The sequence below is a fragment of the Plecotus auritus genome (assembly GCF_963455305.1).
Source record: "Plecotus auritus genome assembly, chromosome: 5".
In the NCBI taxonomy this organism is placed as follows: domain Eukaryota; kingdom Metazoa; phylum Chordata; class Mammalia; order Chiroptera; family Vespertilionidae; genus Plecotus; species Plecotus auritus.
The window spans coordinates 109,605,317-109,625,365 of record NC_137776.1 but is presented as its reverse complement, the minus strand read 5'-3'; the positions used below and the strand labels follow the sequence as shown (position 1 = coordinate 109,625,365).

The window sequence follows — 20,049 nt, the reverse complement described above, 5'->3', positions numbered from 1 at the left end:
ATTATTACAGTTGTTCCTCTTTTTTCCCCCCATAGCTCCCCTCTACCCGGTTCCCACCCCACCCTCTTCCCTTACCCCCCCCTACTGTCCTCATCCATAGGTGTACGATTTTTGTCCAGTCTCTTCCCGCACTCCCCACACCCCCTTCCCCCCTAGAATTGTCAGTCCACTCCCTTTCTATGCCCCTGATTCTATTATATTCACCAGTTTATTTTGTTCATCAGATTTTTTATTCACTTGATTTTTAGATTCACTTGTTGATAGATATGTATTTGTTGTTCATAATTTTTTTTTTTTTGGCTTAAAACAACATGTTTATTTTTCACTCATATTACCTGTACATTGAAATTCAGGACCCCAAGTTAACAGAAGCTTCCCTATCTGTCATACTATTGGTCACCACCACAGAAGGAAAGGAAGACAGAGAATACATACTCACTGTTAACAGCTTCTCCCCAGATATGACACATATCAACTCTATTCATATTTCATTAGCAAGATCAAGTCACATGGTTATGCTCAACTTCAATGAAAAATGGAATCTCCCCTACACCAAGATATAAGGGGAACTGGATGAAAGTCTATGTTTGTGATATTCAACCACATATAGCTGTAGTTTTGTCATTCTATGATTGTGTAGTATTTCACTAGGAATTTACTACAATTTATCCATTTTCCTCTTGAGGGATATTGGAGTCATTTTTAATTTGGGGCTTTTACATTAAAATGCTGCTGTGAATATTCTTGTCCTTGGGTCTTAATGGAGAGATGCATGAGTTTCTCACATGTGTATATCCAGAGAGAATCATTGGGTTATAAAGTATAATGTATTCAATTTTAATAATAATGCCAGCTTTCCAAAGTGATTATACCTGTTTACATTGTCACTAGCAGTGTAAGAATGTTCCCATTTTCCACAGCTTTGTCAACTCTTGGTATTGTGTCAGAGAGTATATGACTATTGATTATTTCACACAAATGGCAGAGTGTGTATAGGTTATTCTCCAGCCTTGCCTTTTATTTTTTTACTAGTGGCCTGGTACACAAAATTCGTGCACATTAAAAGGGAATTAATTAGAGAAAATATTTTAATATTGCTATTTGCCCTTCCTCTATAATAGAAGTCCCCTGTCAAGCTGTGCTGGGTCGGGGAGGCAGCCTCATGTCCCCCGGCCTCGCCGTGCATGCAGCCCTTCCCACCTGCACCTGCTGCGCCCACAGCCTCCTGCTTATCGGTCGTTACGGTGTCACGACCATTTGCATATTAGCCTTTTATTATTATAGATTTTATTTTTTATTATTTTTTAATTTTTTTATTGTATAAAATATTACATATATTAGTACATATATCTCCTTTTTTCCCCCCATGGACCTTCCCCCAGCCTCCCCTGTCGCATGCCCTCATCCTACCCCCTGTCGCATGCCCTCATCCTACCCCCTCCCCTCCAGTGTCTTGTGTCCAATGGTGTGCTTATATGCTTGCATACAAGTCCTTTGGTTGATCTATTTCCCTCCCTCCCCAACACTCCCCAGCCTTCCCGCTGTAATTTGACAGTCTGTTTGGTGCTTTACTGCCTCTGTATCTATCTTTTTGTTCATCAGGTTATAATGTTCTTTATTTTCCATAAATGAGTGAGATCATGTGGTATTTTTCTTTCATTGCCTGGCTTATTTCACTTAACATAATGCTCTCCAGGTCCATCCGTGCTGCTGCAAATGGTAAGAATTCCCTCCTTTCCATAGCAGTGTAGTATTCCATTGTGTAGATGTACTATAGTTTTCTAATCCACTCATCTGCTGATAGGCATTTAGGCTGTTTCCAAATCTTAGCTATGGTGAATTGTGCTGCTATGAACATAGGGGTGCATATATCCTTTCTGATTGGTGTTTCTAGTTTCTTGGGATATAATCCTAGAAGTGGGATTACTGGGTCAAATGGGAGATCCATTTTTAGTTCTTTGAGGAAACTCCATACTGTTCTCCACAGTGGCTGCACCAATCTGCATTCCCACCAGCAGTGCACGAGGGTTCCCTTTTCTCTGCATCCTCGCCAGCACTTGTAATTTGTTGATTTGTTGATGGTTGCCATTCTGACAGGTGTGAGATGGTACCGCATTGTCGTTCTGATTTGCATCTCTCGGATAATTAATGACTTTGAACATGTTTTCATATGTCTCTTGGCCTTCCCTCTGTCTTCTTTCGAAAAGATTCTATTTAGGTCCGTTGCCCATTTTTTTTATTACATCATTTATCATCCTTTTATTAGGTTGTATAAGTTCCCTGTAGATGTTGGAGATTAAACCTTTATCAGTGATAACATTTGCAAATATGTTCTCCCATACAGTGGGCTTTCTTATTGGTTTTTTGATGGTTTCTTTTGCTGTGCAAAAGCTATTTATTTTGATGTAGTCCCACTTGTTTATTTTCTCGTTAGTTTCCATTGCCCTAGGAGCGGTATCGGTGAAGAAATTGCTTTGGCAAATGTCTGAGATTTCCCTGCCTGTAGATTCCTCTAGTATTTTTATGGTTTCCCATCTTATGGTTAAGTCCTGTATCCATTTTGAGTTAATTTTTGTGTATGGTGTAAGTTGGTGGTCTAGTTTCATTTTTTTGCATGTATCTGTCCAATTTTCCCAACACCATTTATTGAAGAGACTGTCTTGACTCCATTGTATGCTCATGCCTCTTTTGTCAAATATTAATTGAGCATAGTGGTTTGGGTCGATATCTGGATTCTCTATTCTATTCCATTGGTCTTTATGTCTGTTCTTGTGCCAGTACCAGGCTGTTTTGAGAACAGTGGCTTTGTAATACAGCTTGAAATATGGTATTGAGATCCCGCCTACTTTGTTCTTCTTTGTCAGGATTGCTGTGGCTATTCGGGGTCTTTTTTTATTCCAGATGAATTTTTGGAGAGTTCTTTCTAGGTCTGTGAAATATGCCGTTGGTATTTTAATGGGGAGTGCATTGAATCTATAGATTGCTTTGGGTAGTATGGACATTTTAATGAAGTTGATTCTACCAATCCATGAACATGGTATGTTCTTCCATCTGTTTATGTCTTCCTCTATCTCTTTTTTCAGTGTCCTGTAGTTTTCTGCGTATAGGTCTTTTACCTCCATAGTTAAGTTTATTCCTAGGTATCTTAATTTTTTTGGTGCGATGGTAAATGGGATTGCTTTTTTAGTCTCTCTTTCTGTAAGTTCACTATTGGTGTATAGAAATGCCATAGATTTCTTGGCATTAATTCTGTATCCTGCTACATTGCCTAATTCATTTATTAAGTCTGTTAGTTTTTTTAGTCTTTCGGCTTTTTTATGTACAATATCATGTCATCTGCAAATAAGGACAGCTTTACTTCATTTTTTCCAATTTGGATGCCTTTTATTTCTTCTTCTTTTCTAATTGCAATGGATAATACTTCCAGTACTATGTCGAACAGGAGTGGTGAGAGTGGGCATCCCTGTCTTGTTCCTGTTCTTAGGGGAAGTGGTTTTAGTTTTTGTCCATTGAGTATGATGTTAGATGTGGGTTTATCACATATGGCTTTTATTATGTTGAGGTATGATCCTTCTATTCCCACCTTGTTGAGAGTTTTTATCAAGAAAGGTTGTTGGATTTTGTCAAATGCTTTTTCTGCATCAATTGATATGACTGTGATTTTTATCTCTCAATTTGTTTATGTGATGTATTACGTTTATTGATTTGTGGGTATTGTACCATCCTTGCATTCCTGGGATAAATCCTACTTGGTCATGGTGTATGATCTTTCTGATATACTGCTGGATCCGATTTGCTCGAATTTTGTTGAGGATTTTGGCATCTATGTTCATGAGGGATATTGGCCTGTAATTCTCTTTCATTGTGTTGTCTTTATCTGGTTTTGGTATTAGGGTGATGCTGGCTTTATAGAATGAGATTGGAAGTGTTCCTTCCTCTTGAATTTTTTTGAATAGTCTGAGGAGGATAGGTTTTAGTTCTTCCTTGAATGTTTGGTAAAACTCCCCTGTGAAGCCATCTGGCCCCAGGCTTTTGTTTGCTGGAAGCTTTTTGATGACTGCTTCAATTTCTTCCATAGTTATTGGCCTATTGAGATATTTAGATTCTTCCTGATTGAGTTTTGGAAGGTTATATTTTTCTAGGAATATGTCCATTTCCTCCAGGTTGTCCAGTTTGTTGGAATAGAGTTGTTCATAGTATTGTTTTTTTAAACAATCCATTGTCTTTTGGTGGGGTCTGTTGTTATTTCTCCTCTTTCATTTCTGATTTTATTTATTTGGGTCCTCTCTCTTTGCTTCTTGGTGAGCTTGGCTAGAGGTTCATCAATCTTGTTTATCCTTTCAAAGAACCAGCTCTTGGTTTTGTTGATATTTTGTTGTGTTTTTTTTTTTTTTTTTTTGTCTCAATGTCATTTATCTCTGCTCTGATCTTTATTATTTCCTTCCTTCTGCTTACACTGGGCTTTTCTTGTTGTTCTCTTTCTAACTCTTTGAGTTGTAGGGTTAGGTAATTTATTACCATTGTTGCTTGTTTTTTGCAATAGGCTTGTAGAGCTATGAACTTCCCTCTCAAGACTGCTTTCGCTGTGTCCCATATTTCTTCTTTGATCTCTCTGGTAACCCAGTCATTGTTTAATAGCATGCTGTTTAGTCTCCATGTGTTGGATTTTTTTGGATTGTTTTTATTGTAGTTGATTTCCAGTTTTATGCCACTGTGATCTGAGAAGATGCTTTATATAATTTCTATCTTCTTGAATTTGAAGAGACTTTGCCTATGTCCCAACATATGGTCTATCTTTGAACAATGACCCATGTGCACTTGAGAAGAATGTATATTCTGTGGCTTTGGGGTGAAATTTTCTGAAGATGTCAATTAATTCCATCTGGTCTAGTGAGTCATTTAGGATTGATGATTTTTTCTTTGCTCATTTTTTGTTTAGAGGATTTGTCCAATGGTGATAGTGGGGTATTAAAGTCTCCTACTGTGATTGTATTGCTGTCATTCTCTCCCTTGATATACCCCAGGAGTTATTTTTATGTATTTGGGTGCTCCTGTATTGGGTGCGTATATGTTTACCAGAGTTATTTCATCTTGTTGGATTGCTCCCTTTAGTATTATGAAGTGGCCTTCCTTATCTCTTGTTATGTCCTTCACTTTCAGATCTAATTTGTCAGATATAAGTATTGCTACCCCAGCTTTTTATTCATTTCCATTCACATGAAAAACCTTTTTCCATCCCTTCACCCTCAGTCTGTGTGCATCTTTTTTTCTGAGGTGGGTTTCTTGTAGACAGAAGATATATGGGTCGTGTTTTCTTATCCAATCCGTTACCCTATGTCTTTTGATTGGGGCATTTAATCCATTTACATTTAAAGTTATTATTGATAGGTGCTTATTTGTCGCCATTTTTATTCTTTACCCCTGTGTTCCTTATTCGTTTCCTATTTCTTTCTTTTTTTTTTTTTTTTACAGCAGACCCTTTAGCATTTCTTGCATTGATGGTTTGGTGGTAATAAATTCCCTTATTCCTTCTTTGTCTGTGAAGCTCCTGATTTCACCTTCAATTTTGATTGATAGCCTTGCTGGGTACAGTATTCTTGGATTCAGACCCTTCCTTTGCATGACTTTGTATATTTCATTCCATTCCCTTCTGGCCTGATGAGTTTCTGTTGAGAAATCAGTCGCTAGTCTGATGGGGGTTTCTTTGTGGGTAACTTTGTGTCTCTCTCTGGCCGCTTTTAAGATTCTTACTTTGTCGTTGGTGTTTGCCAATTTAATTACAATGTGCCTTGGCGTCGGTCTTTTGGGGTTCATTTTGCTTGGGACTGTGTGAGCTTCTTGGATTTGTGTGGGTTTTTTCTTCCCTATATCAGGGAAGTTTTCTGTCGTTATTTCTTTGAACAGGTTTTCTATTCCTTGCTCAGTTTCCTCTCCTTCTGGAACCCCTATTATGCAGATGTTGTTTTGTTTCATGTTGTCCCAAAGTTCCCTTAAGCTCTCCTCCTGCTTTTTAAATTTTTTTTTTTGAAGAAGCTGCTCTACTTGGGTATTTTTTCCTACTTTGTCTTCTAGCTCACTGATGTGGTCCTCTTCTTCTAGTCTACTCTTGATGCTTTTGAGTTCTTTACAGCAGTGATGTAATTTTTCATTTCTTCTTGGTTCTTCTTCATTTCCTCTTGGTTCTTACACATATTGTCAAATTTGTGTTCCATTCTTTTCATCCACCTTATGACCATTTCTCTAAATTCTTTCTCTGGCAGGTTGCTTACCTTCATTTCGTTTACTTCCTTTTCTGGTGATGCCTGCTTTTCTTTCATATGCGGGCTGTTTTTTTGTCTCCCAATGGTCTCTCTTCTCCGGGTGTCTGGTTATGTAGTTCTCTCTCTCCTGCGTTGATTTAAAGGTACAAAATACAACACAACCAGGTACAACGCACAAGGCACTGAACAGAAATGTATTCACGATATTAATAACTCCCAATAAAGGTGACCACCAGAGAAAGGCAAATTAGAGGATAGGAGAGAAAGATGATGAGAAAAAAAGAAGGAAAGAAAGAAAGGAGTGCAAAAATGAAATTGGGAAAAGGAAAAAAAAAGCAAGAGAGGATAGAAAGAGAATATGAAAGAAGAGGGGAACAAACTATACATATGGGGAGAAAACTCCAATAGAACAGCCACTAATCCCAACACATGCCAGCAACAAGTACCCGGAGATGAATACAAACTACAAACAACAACTAATATGAAGCGAGGCGACTTAAAACAGAAGCAAAAAACAAAACAAAATAACAAACAAAAAAAGAGTAAGCAAAACAATCTCACAAACAAGCATAAAAAATCGATATAATCAACAATCAAGCAAACAACAAAAGGACAGAGCGAAAAACAATTTTTTTGGATAGTGAAGACAGAGAAGAGAGAGGTGTGTATGGACTTGGAGCAGGGGATTGGAAATTACATATATAAATAGGGTGAAATTTTAACGGGGTAAAAAGAAAGAATAGGGAAAATCTAAAGCAGGAAAAGGGTAAGAGAAACAGGACAACAAAAGGGGGAAAGTTAGGAAGAGAGTTATGGCATAAAGGTAAAGTTGAGATAGAGTACAATGATGCTAAAGTGAAGATGAAAATAGAATGTAGAACACTAATCCCAAAGTAAAATAAATAGAAAATAAAATACTTTTAAAAAATGGTAAAATAGTAGTAGTAATAATACTGATTGAAAATAAAAATGTAATAATTAAAAAGGTAACATCAAGTGAGGAAAAGGGAAAAAAATAGTTTCTTAAGTAAAGCTGAAAAAAAAATGTGCAGTAGTGAAGGTCATTCACTTCCTCTACTGTTCTGTTTTGCACTCCTGTTTCTTTGTCAGGACAGTATTGCAGTTCCCTGCGTTCCACTGTTCCTCAGTGTTGTAAGCCAGTCCTGATTTTTAAGCAGGCAGTGTGTCTTAATTTCTTGTATTCCTTTATTTGTGTTTCCACAAGAGTCAATTTGTGATTCAACCCCTGGGTGGCAGTGTTTCTGGATTGACCTCCGGGTCTATATGTCCTCTCTAGCCAGTGCTTAGATCCTACTTTCCCTGTGGCATTCAATACTGGTTTGTGGGAGTGGGTTGCCCCAGAGCTGGTTCTCTGATGGTTATTCCCTGCTCTGATCCCCAGGTTCCAGAAAAACAACTTTCCCCTGAAGTCTCTTAGGGTGTCCCCAATTGGGTGATCCTATGTATTGGGCTTAATAATCAGAAGCAAGGATTTGAAGGAAAAAGAAAAAACAAACAAACAAACAAAAAGAGCCAGCATAAGTGTGCAAACTCCAGGGCTGCGCGCAAGTCTGTGCAGTCTTTTTCCCCCCCTTGGGTCTAAGCAGCCAGCACATTTTTAAATTTTTAGGCTGCCCTTTTGCGTCAGATCAAAATGGGCTGCTCTTAAGAGTTCCTTTCTGCTAGCAGCTCTGAGGACCCCCTTCCACATTCATGGATCACGCCAGCCCCAACAGCCATGGATTTTTCTAGGCACAGACTTCCCCTGGTCCTCAAGCTCCATTTCTCTCTCCTGCCAGGAGCAGAGACCTCACCTTATCTCAGGCGAAATCTGACCTTTCCATGGTGTAGTGTAGAGCTCCTCTGAATCCGCGTGTTTGCGCCAATTGGGGACCGGTGCTCTGGGGTTCGCAGCTGTTAGGTGGGTGCCACTGTTGTAGATTTTCAAGCTTCCAATAACATCCACTTTCCCCTTCTAGATGGCGCAGTCTCCATGTCCGATCTGGTCTCCAGCCTTGCCCAGTGAGAAGATCTGGATACAGTGCTGACCTGTTGTTCATAATTTTTATCTTTACCTTTTTCTTCTTCTTCCTCTTCTTAAAGAATACCTTTCAGCATTTCATATAATACTGGTTTGGCGGTATGAACTCCTTTACCTTTTTCTTATCTGTGAAGCTCTTTATCTAACCTTCAATTCTGAATGATAGCTTTGTGGGGTAGAGTAATCTTGGTTGTAGGTTCTTGCTATTCATCACTTTGAATATTTCTTGCCACTCCCTTCTGGCCTGCATAGTTTCTGTTGAGAAATCAGCTGACATTCGTATGGGTGCTCCCTTTTAGGTAACTAACTGTTTTTCTCTTGCTGCTTTTAATATTCTCTCTTTGTCTTTTGCTCTTGGCATTTTAATTATGATGTGTCTTGTGTGGTCCTCTTTGGTTTGCTTTTGTTTGGGGTTCTCTGTGCTTCCTGGACTTGTAAGTCTATTTCTTTCACCAGGTGGGGGGAGTTTTCTGTCATTATTTCTTCAAATAGGTTTTCAATATCTTGCTCTCTCTCTTCTTCTGGCACCCCCATAATTTTGATGTTGGTATGCTTGAAGTTGTCCGAGAGGCTCCTTACACTATCTTCATATTTTTGGATTCTTTTTTCTTTTTGCTTTTCTGTTTGGGTGTTTTTTGCTTTTTCGTATTTCAAATCTTTGGCTTGATTCTTGGGATCCTCTAGTCTGATGTTAGGTCTCTGTATATTATTCTTTATTTCAGTCAGTGTATGTTTAATTTCTAGTTGGTCCTTTCTCATATCCTCGAGGGTCTCACTAAATTTATCGGCAGTTTCTAGAAGATTCTTGAATAACCTTATAACTTTGGTTTTGAACTCTATCCAGTCATTTGCTTTCCTCTATTTCTTTCTTTTGTGATCTGTTTTTTTGTCTCCACATTTTCACTGCTTTCCTGAGTTGATAGAGTGGCTTTGTGTGCTAGGTGTCCTATAGGGCCCAGTGGCTCAGACTCCCCAGTTACCTGAGGTGGACACTCTTGGTGCACCCCTTTGTGGGCTGTGTGCACAGTCTTGTTGTAGTTAAGCCTTGATTGTTGTTGTTATCACTGGGAGGAATTGACCTCCAGGCCAATTGGCTGTGAGGATCAGCTGTGTCTATACTGGGAGAACTTCTGTGCTGGAGACACCCTTATGAGACAAGACTTGCAAAATTGCAAAAGCCTCTGTACTCAGCTTGGGTGGGGCCGAGTTTCAGGGTGGAGCAGACAACCTTGGTTTCCTGTCAGCCCTGCCCTATGAGGCCCCTGGGTCTCAGTGCCCCTCAGTAATTGTTGCAAGCACCTCTGAAAGAAAGCCGCCCTTGAGTTTCGCCTGCTGCCAGACAGTCCAGTTTCTCTCCGAATGAGTAGGGGTTCCCAGAAACTTGTTCAGAACTGGTGTTTAGCGCAGTCGGGAGCTTCCATCTCCTTCCCACTTTAGAAAGCCAGCCGTGCACTCAGCTGCCCGTGCATTTAGCAGTCAGTCCTCTCTGCGTGCACACTCCTCCGGACCTCTGCCTTCCGCAGCTCCCGAGTCTCAGTGTGCTTTCTCTTTTCCTGACATTCCAGATTCCCCCCGAATGAGTCTGGTTTCCCAGCATCTCGCCCGGGACTGGAGTTCAGTGCAGTCGGGAGCTTCCATCTCCCTCCTGCTTTAGAAAGCCAGCCGCGTACTTAGCCACCCGTCCTCTGCGCGTGCGAGTCTCCGTACCTCAGCCTTTTGCAGCTCCCGAGTCTAAATGTGCTTTCCTCTTTTCTTCTAGTTGTAAAATTTCCACTCAGCCAGCTTTCCTGTGGTTCTGACAATGGCCATAACAACAGCTACCATCTCACATTCTCTTCTCCAATGTGACGTAACTACTCCCCCACCAAGAGATGGAGTTGAAGTCCCTCTCCTTGCATCTGGACTGGCCATATGACTGTTTTGAAACCAATAGAATGTGGTGAAAGTGATACCACAGTGACTTTTGAGGCTAGATCAGAAAGGTTCCCATTCAGCTTTCAGCTGGTTCTTTCGGACACTTGCTCTGGTGGCCACCAGCTGCCATATAAGATGGTCAACTCTTCTGGGCCTCCATGTTAGAGAGGCTTTGCACAGCCACTTTGGCTGTCTGACAAGCCCATCCTCCAGCTGAGGACCACTGTTCCATGGCAGATTTATAAGATTCAGAAGAACGGCCCAGTGGAGTGTTACCCAAATTCCTGACCCACAGGTTATAATAAAATGGTTCCTGTTTGAAGCTACAAAGTTTTGGCTTTATTTGTCATGTAGCAGTAGTAACTAGAACAAAACTGAACCCTGAAGGAAGGAGTGGGATGTCTCTATCAGTCCTGAGTAAGGAATCTGGGGAACAAATAAAAGTCAGTATTGAGTGTGTGTTTTTCAAAGTTGGATGAGGGTTAAAAACAACATGATAGTAGGATATTAGCAATAATAATATGGAAGCTAGTACAGAGTGGGGAAGAGGAAAGTCTGGTGCTAGAACTTTCTAGGATCTTTGCATTATATTGTTCAGAAGGTTACTAGAGTTTGACTTTAAATAGGCATATTGAATAAATAAGTTGATTGTATTGCTTATGAAACAGCAGAGGGAAAAAAAGAGAATTCAGAAAAAAATTAACCCAAATCAGAAAAGTAAAAGCAAAGAAACAAAATTATGGTAGATAAAAAATAAGTTAGCAGAGATCAGTGCTGTTATTACAGTAAATAAACTCATTTCAGTTATCCAAAGTGATAATTATACTTTTAAAATGCACCCAATTATTGCTTAAAAAAACACCCAATGCAAAACAAACCAGCACAGTTGAAAAATAAAAATAAAGGGATAGGAAAGATATTTCAAGGAGAAGCAAACCAAAGAAAGCATGCCTGACAATGTTAATATCAGGCAAAATGGAATTTTGGGGTGTTTTATCCAGGAAACACTTGCACATATACACCAGGAGACATGTACAGGATGTTCATTGCAGCATTATTTGTGATAATGACAATTTTAAAAGAAATTATCTATCATTAGGGAAATTGTTAAAGATTTTGCTTACCGTGATTCAGTCTTCAATTTAAGTGGAGACTACAGCCAAGAAATCAAGAGAAGGCTGAGACTCAGAATGGCAGCAATAGAAGAATTGGGAAAATCATTACAAGGAAAGATGTATCATTAAAGACCCTTGTATTCCCAATTATACTATGTACTAGAGTCCCGGTGCAACAAATTCGTGCACAGGGGTGTGTGTCCGTCAGCCCAGCCTGCACCCTCTCCAATCTGGGACCCCTCGAGGGATGTCCGACTGCCCTTTTAGGCCCGGGCCTAAATGGGCAGTCGGACATCCCTCTCACAATCCGGGACTGCTGGCTCCCAACTACTCACCTGCCTGCCTTCCTGATTGCCCCTAACTGCTTCACTGCCAGCCTGTTTGCCCCTAACTGCCCTCCCCCGCAGGCCTGGTCACCCCTAACTGCCCTCCCCTGCAGGCCTGGTCACCCCTAACTGCCCTTCCCTGCAGGCCCAGTCGCCCCCAACTTCCTTCCTCTGCCAGCCTGGTCACCCCTAACTGCCCTCCCCTGTAGGCTTGATTGCCCCCAACTGCCCTCCCTTGCAGGCCTGGTCCCTCCCAACTGCCCTCCCCTGCTGGCCTGATCTCCCACAACTGCCCTCCCTTGCAGGCCTGGTCCCTCCCAACTGTCCTCCCCTGCTAGCCATCTTGTGGCGGCCATCTTGTGTCCACATGGGGGCAGCCATCTTGTGTGTTGGAGTGATGGTCAATTTGCATATTACTCTTTTATTAGATAGGATAGAGGCCTGGTGCATGGGTGGGGGCCAGCTGGTTTGCCTTGAAGGGTGTCCAGGATCAGGGTGGGTGTTCCCTTGGGGCATGGGGAGGCCTGGGTGAGGGGCCTGTGGTGGTTTGCAGGCCAGCCACGCCCCCCGGCGACCCAAGCAGATCCCTCGTATCTGGGATTTATTTATCTTCTATAATTGAAACTTTGTAGCCTTAAGCGGAGACCAAGACAGGCCAGGGCTGTGCAAGCTTGGCTTCCTCCATCACCGGGGGCAACTCAAGCCTCCTGCTCTCTCCAGCTCCGTGGCTGCTGCCATTTTTGTTGGGATTTATTTATCTTCTATAATTAAAACTTTGTAGCCTTGAGTAGATGCCTGAGCCAGCCAGGGTATGCAGAAAGCTTGGCTTCCTCCATTGCCGGGGAAACCCAAGCCTCCTGCTCGCTCCATGGCTGCAGCCATCTTGTTGGGTTAATTTGCATACTCGCTCCTGATTGGCTGGTAGGTGTGGCGGAGTGATGGTTAATTTGCATATTACTCTTTTATTAGTTAGGATGGGTGCGACAGCTGGACAGTGAAGAAGTCTTATCCCATGTAATAAAAGCATAGTATGCAAATTGCCCGCTAACAATTGGGACTGTGACCCTGATTGATGTCAGTGAGAGTTATGTACTTGCAGAAAAGTGGGGCTGGCCAGGGTAAGGGAAGGAGGCTCTGGCCGGTGGCGGTGGCCGTGGTGGTGGCAGTGGCAGGCGGCCAGGGGAAGGGAGGGAGTACTCGGCCAGCAGCCGGCAGCTGCTAAGGATGCTACCAGTGTACGAATTTGGTGCACTGGGCCTCTAGTAGGAAATAGATCCTTTTGAAATATGGTGTTGGAGTAGAGCTCTCTGGATACCCTGCACTGCCAGAAAGATGAACAATGGGTCCTAGAACAAGTAAGCCTTAAACATTGCTGGAGTTGCCTCACTTCAGGCACATCATGAGAAGGTAGTGTTCTTTGGGAAAGACAACAATGCTGGGAAAAATCAAAGGCAGCCAGAAAAGAGGAAGGCCAGTGAGCTAGATTGACTCCATAAAAAAAGCCATAGGCATGAGTCTGCAGGAGCTGAGTAGAACTGTTGAGGACAGGACATTGTGAATATCACTCATTCATAGGGTCACCTGGAGTCGGAGCCTACTCAATGACATATAACACACAACACACAAGGGAAATCTATACATAGTGGAATATTCATACAGGGACACTAAATGGCAGTGAAAAGACGCTAAATCTATGTGCATCTACATGCCAATATTTCAAAACCATGAGTGAAAGAAATAAGTTATAGAATACCAGTGTGACATTTCTTTTTTAAAAAAAATATATTTTATTGATTTTTTACAGAGAGGAAGGGAGAGGGATAGAGAGTTAGAAACATCGATGAGAGAGAAACATCGATCAGCTGCCTCCTGCACACCTCCTACTGGGGATGTGCCCGCAACCAAGGTACATGCACTTGACCGGAATCGAACCTGGGACCTTTCAGTCCGCAGGCCGACACTCTATCCACTGAGCCAAACCGGTTAGGGCCCAGTGTGACATTTCTAAACATGAAATAATACGTTTCATTTCTAAGATTCCTTCTAATTCTGAAATTATTTTCTCAAATCTCACAGTAATAAGCTATGCTCCCATGACTATATGCATTTGAGTGTGAGGAGTTGTGTCCAGAAACAGTATGCTTCGGCAGTAAGCTGGCCATCATTAAGAGCAATCACTGTGTGCTGAAGAATGAGCACTCCTGGGAGAGCAGCAAGCTGTCTCCCCCTGTGCAAGTAGTCTATAGAATTAGATATTTTGAAACTACTTACAGTGTGCTCAATACTATATAATAAGCACATATGCAAAAATGTCTCCCTTTCTCCCGAGTTGCTTAAAACAAAACAGATGTGGGATAAAGAAGTACAGTTATATCCTATGAAATTAAAATGAGAGCTGTCTGGAGGAAGATGTTTGTTAAGTAACAACTTTCTACTAGAAACTGTGCAGGCCAGAATCTCTGTTCTGTAAATAACTAGACGTTGAAATGACAACTGCCCTTAGATATCAATTCTGTGTATATTTATTGGGTACCTACTATGTACAATGTACTCTACTTAACATGGCCATGGACACAAAGGTGAGTCAGGAGTCCCAAGTTGTTTCTAGATCTGTGGAAAATGGAGGTAATTATAAAATGAGGCAGGATGAGTTAGGGCCCTGACAGTGTTTCACATTGCTTAATTAGATTGAAAGAAGAAGGAAATATTTTCTTTGGAGGGACCCAGAATGGCTCTTCAGAGGCTATTTCACACATTTGTGATTGTGTGCACTTCTATTTGGGTGATTGAAAGTGGTAGGGAAGTTTTTTTGCTGTGCCATTGCTCTGTCTAGTATTTGATCCTCTTCCTACTCCCTTCCTTTCTTAAGAAAAATATTGCTGTACATTAAATATTGCTTTTCGAAGCCTTTAATGGTGTTTCCGAGGCAATCATTTAAGACAGACACCACATTTTAGAGGCAGCAGTGGTTAGCCACTGGAAACTAACCATAGGGTTTGATAAAGGGGGGAATTTCATATGCTATGGTTTATGACAGAGAATGGAAAAATGCTCCAGTGAGATGGGCTGGCATTCTAAATTGGAGCACAATAATAGCAAAAAAGTGCTGAAGTCAACAGACTGCTTAGAAATATGGTTACTATTTGATGAGAGAGGCCTTTCAACGTGGCCACATACATGCGTTTGCAACCACAGTCAGTTCAGTTCTTCCCTAAATTTGGGACTGTGACCCTGACTGATGTCAGTGAGAGTTATGTACTTGCAGAAAAGGGAGATTTGGATCACCCATGAATCTAAGGCAAGTACAAAATAGGTGTAATAAGCAACACGTTATAATAGACTTACACATTATACATAACTTAGGTTGAAAACATGCAAAGGCGATGGGGTCTTCTGAATCATCTGGGGCTGGTTATTTTCCCCAAAGCCATTTCAGTACAGGTTGATTCTAGTCCATACAATTTAATGCAGATTTACAAAGGTAGAATGGGGATATGGAAAAGTCTTAGGAGGTGACATTTGATGTATGACTTGGCCAATGTGAAGGAAATGGCCATGAGAGCTGGAGATGAGAATTCCAAGGAAAAGCATCAGCAAATGGAAAAGCAAAGGAAATGGATAACCTTGCACAAATTGCTTTACCTCCCTGGGTCTCACTGTCTTCATTTGTTAAACTAGAGAGTTGGACTAAGAGAGCCCTAAGGAATTTTTCAATCCTAAATTCAGTGAAATAAACACTAGTTAAAATGGGCCACAGGGCCAAATACAGTTTTTATGTTTTTTTTCCAGTTGTATTGAAATATAATTGACATATAACATTCTATTAGTGTAAGGTGTAAAACATAATACTTTTATATATAGACTAGAGGCCCGGTGCATGAAATTCGTGCATGAGGGTGTGTGTGTGTGTGTGTGTGTGTCCCTAAGCCCAGCCTGCACCCTCTCCAATCTGCGACCCCTCGAGGGATGTCTGACTGCCTGTTGGACAGTTGGACAGTCGGACATCTCTCTCACAATCCAGGACTACTGGCTCCAAACTGCTCGCCTGCCTGCCTGCCTGATTGCCCCTAACTGCTTCTGCCTGCCAGCCTGATCAACCCCTAACCACTCCCCTGCCAGCCTGATCGATGCCTAACTGCTCCCCTACCAGCCCGATTGCCCCTAACTGCCCTCCCCTGCCGGCCTGGTCGCCCCCAACTGCCCTCCCCTGCAGGCCTGGTCCCCCCCCCCAACTGCCTACCCCTGTAGGCCTTGTCCCTCCCAACTGCCCTCCCCTGCAGGCCTGGTCCCCCCGAACTGCCCACCCCTGCAGGCCTGGTCGCTCCCAACTGCCCTCCCCTGCAGGCCTGGTTGCCCTTAACTGCTCTCCCCTGCCAGTCTGGTCACCCCAACTGCCCTCCCCTCCTGGCCTGGTCGCCCCCAACTGCCCTCCCCTGTAGGCCTGGTACCCCCAAACTGCCCTCCCCAGCAGGCTTTGTCTCTCCCAACTGCCCTCCTCTGCAAGGCTGGTTCCCCCCAACTACCCTCCCCTGCAGGCCTGGTCCCCCCCAACTTCCCTCCCTGCAAGCCTGGGTCCCCCCCAACTGCCCACCCCTGCAGGCCTGGTCGCTCCCAACTGCCCTCCCCTGCAGGCCTGGTTGCCCTTAACTGCTCTCCCCTGCCAGTCTAGTCACCCCAACTGCCCTCCCCTCCTGGCCTGGTTGCCCCCAACTGCCCTCCCCTGCAGGCCTGGTACCCCCAAACTGCCCTCCCCAGCAGGCTTGGTCCCCCCCCCCAACTGCCCTACCCTGCAGGCCTGGTCCCCCCAAACTGCCCTCCCCTGCAGGCCTTGTCCCTCCCAACAGCCCTTCCCTGCAGGCCTGGTTCCCCCCAACTGCCCTCCCCTGCTGGCCTGGTTACCCCCCAACTCCCCTTGCCTGAAGGCCTGATCACCCCTAACTGCCCTCCCTTGCAGGCCTGGTCCCTCCCAACTGCCCTCTGCAAGGCTGGTTTCCCCCAACTACCCTCCCCTGCAGGCCTGGTCCCCCCCAACTTCCCTCCCTGCAAGCCTGGGTCCCCCCCTAAATGCCCTCCCCTGCTGGCCATCTTGTGGTGGTCATCTTGTGTCCACATGGGGGTGGCCATCTTTGATCACATTGGGGCAGCCATCTTGTGTGTTGGAGTGATGGTCAATTTGCATATTACCTCTTTATTATATAGGACTAGTGGCCCAGTGCACAAAAATAGTGCACTCGGGGTGGGTGGGGTTCACACAGCCTGGTCTGTGCCCTGTCACAGTGTTGGAGCCTTGTGATCCATCGCCCCAAAGAGGTAGGCCCTGCCTACCCACCCGGGGCTCCTTGATGAATTGCCCCAAAGAGGTAGGCCGGAGCCATGGGTCCCTCCTCGGTGACATGTGGAGCCATGGCACCCCCAGGTCTCGCTGCTTGGAGCCCTCCGCTGGGCTGCTCCTCCGGGCTGCTGGGCCCTGCCCCTGGGCCGGGCCCCGTGGAGGCCTCCATACCTTGGCGGAGCTGCGCAAAGGCCTCTGCTGGGCCCCAGCCTTCTGGTGATGAATTGTGATGGTGTGACGCAAGTCCCTGATGCTGCAAGTCCCCACCCACCTGCACCTGCTGCTCACGCAGCCTCCTGCTGATTGGTTGTTATGTGTGAAGGCGTCCTGACCATTTTCATATTGCCCTTTTATTAGTATAGATATTGCAGTGTATGTTTTTAAAGATGGCAGCCCTGGGGTGGTTGAAACATTGGGAACAGGATGGAGACATGGAAAGGGACAAAATGTTGGCAAGAGAAAAATGTCAAATGAAACAAGATTCCAAATTCATGGGAGAGGGTGATGTTGGGGGGAACACTTCTTTCCCATATCTGATGTTTCCTTTCTTCTTAATTACTGTAACATACTTAGGTCACTTCTACCTGCAAGGACATAGAGCGACATTCTGGTAATTTTGGGAAGAAGGAACTGGGTGTGCTCTGCTCAGCTCCTTCAATTTGCTTCTGGACATCAATCCTAACCACAGAGGGCTGTTCTCTTTACTTCTCCCACCCCTGTCTTACTGAGAGGGTACCTCCTGTCTGGGAGCTTTGACCTGAGCCAGCATTGCCCAGGACCCTATGGGTAAATCTATAGTTTGGGGCTTTGGTTTTCAGGTGTCTTTGGCTCTCACGCTAAACCATATTATTTAGTTTAGCCTTCATCAGTAAAACTGGTGATATTTTGGTCTCCCTCTGGATATCCTTATCTCATTTCTCAGTATGATTAGAATTCAGAAGGCAAAGAAGAGTGCTATTTATTTGGCCCTCTCACACCCCAAATGCTGGGATTCCAGGGGAGGCTAACTAGCTTTGGAGGGGAACTAGCTTTGGTGAGAAGAGCTTTTGTTTCCTCTGAATCAGAAGAAGACAATAGCTGTGCAGAACTAGAGATCTTTGAGGCATGATGGAGCTTCAGAGATTCAAAATCATCTCAGTCAAGTAGGAGGCCACATAATTATCTGAGAATGATTCAGCAGGCATGGAATTGGAAAATTAAAAGAAGAAAAGATTTAGAATTGTATCTATGGGGAGTGTAATCAAGAATCCACTGAAGAGGACCAAAGGATTACCAGTTAGGATGGCAAATAAGATGATGTTAACAGGCATGGATAGATAGAATGAAAGGTAGGCTTGTTCCTTGCCACTAGGGACAAAGTCGTGAAAACTGCTCTATGGAATATATTTTATTCTTAAGTTATGTTAATTTTCAGAAATAAATGAAGGAATCTGTTAGGGTTGGCCAATCTATGTTTATGTCAGTATTATTACAAACGTGAAACTCTACTTCTGTAAATATGATAGTTTAGATAGCTACTAAGTTAACCCTTATCTCAGCTGATTCAGATTTTCCTTTTGTGTGTGTGTGTGTGTGTGTGTGTGTGTGTGTATTCAGGATTTTTATTTTATTGAACATTTTTTAAAGAGCTCAGTCAACAAAATACTACATGGTAGCAGCCCCAAATACCAGCAGGATGAATTTTTTAACATCCGTGTGTTTTCATTACATAAATATAGCTAATGGCTTTATTGAAGGCTAGAGGCCGGGTGCACTGTGTGTGTGTGGCGGAGGGGGGGGGGGGGGTAGTAGGGAATCCCTCAGCCTGGCCTGTGTCCTCTTGTAGTCCGGGAGCCCCATGATCGATTGCCCTGCAGAGGGAGGCCCAGCCCACCCACCGCAGCATCACCGGCCTGGTAGCCTGGGCCTCCCTCTGCCGGGCGATCAAAGGCAGAGCCACCGCTGGCCAGTGACCTGGGCCTCCCTCTGTGGGGCAGTCATGGGGCAATGGCGGGGCCCCCGACCAATCACATTGCACCTGCCTTGGCTGGCCTGGCGCCACTGCGTGTCATAGCGTGGTGGTCCAGACAGTCGTTCTGCTGTTTGGCCGTTCGGTCGATTTGCATATTATGCTTTTATTATTATAGATTATTATTCTTTGGGTCACAAGTTCAGTCGCTTTCATGGAGAAAAGAAAAAATACCCTGGCTTACTTCCTTTGCCGATTGACTTTTCTAGGACCAAGGGAAGTACCAGCTTTCCCATGAAGTAATCTCAGATTTTTCTTTGCATCTCTGATTTCTCTCAATTTCTCTTACTCTTAAAAGTCAAAATGTGTGTTAACATGTACAGTTTGGTGGGGAGAGAAATAGCAGGGAGCAGGGTGGGATTTGGGGAGGGGATTACACTTGAACTGGTTGTGGAGGGAGAATAGAATTTGGCAGGTGGATATGGGAGGTGGAAGCCAGGAGCACTCCAGTTATGGCACATTGCTTAATCCAGAAAGCAAGGAGGTGTGGTATCTTCTTCAGGGACCACTGTGTTGAGCAGGCCCTTGGCTACAGGTCAAGGATGCAAAAGAAGTGTGGTCTCCATGACCAGAAAAATAGCATAAAAACAGATTGTGCAAGGCTGCAGGAAGCCAGATCTTTTAAGGCTGGGTGAGATTTTCATGAGGGAATATCCTGTGGAGAGGTGGACAATGAAAAGTCAAAGGCGTTGATTGTTAGAATGAGATTTTGGAGGGAAGGGAAATAAGAGTCTAGTAGGCATGAAGAAGGTCAGAAGGGAAGTGAGGAGGAGTTAAACAGAATAAACAAGGCAAGGCTCAATTTTACTTGAAAAGTCAAGCAAGTAATTTTTGTAGTTGATAAAAAAAAATACCTCCTGATATTTATAAACACAAAAATTATTTTAAATATACCTACTCTGCTTGAGTTTTTACTTACTTTTTCATTTTTGGTAAAAGTATAATAATAAAGAGCATATGCTGAAACAAATTAGGTACACAACAGGAACTGAAATAATTTCAAAAAATTTTTCTTTTAACTGGATTGCTATTATAAAATAAGAATACATTTTG

General features: G+C 43.3%; 1 protein-coding gene across 1 annotated transcript in view; it reads left to right on the top strand.

Moving 5' to 3' along the window:
• AOPEP (aminopeptidase O (putative)) overlaps nt 1-20,049 on the top strand; it is a 356,743-nt gene that overhangs the window by 26,811 nt on the left and 309,883 nt on the right. The window lies entirely within an intron of this gene.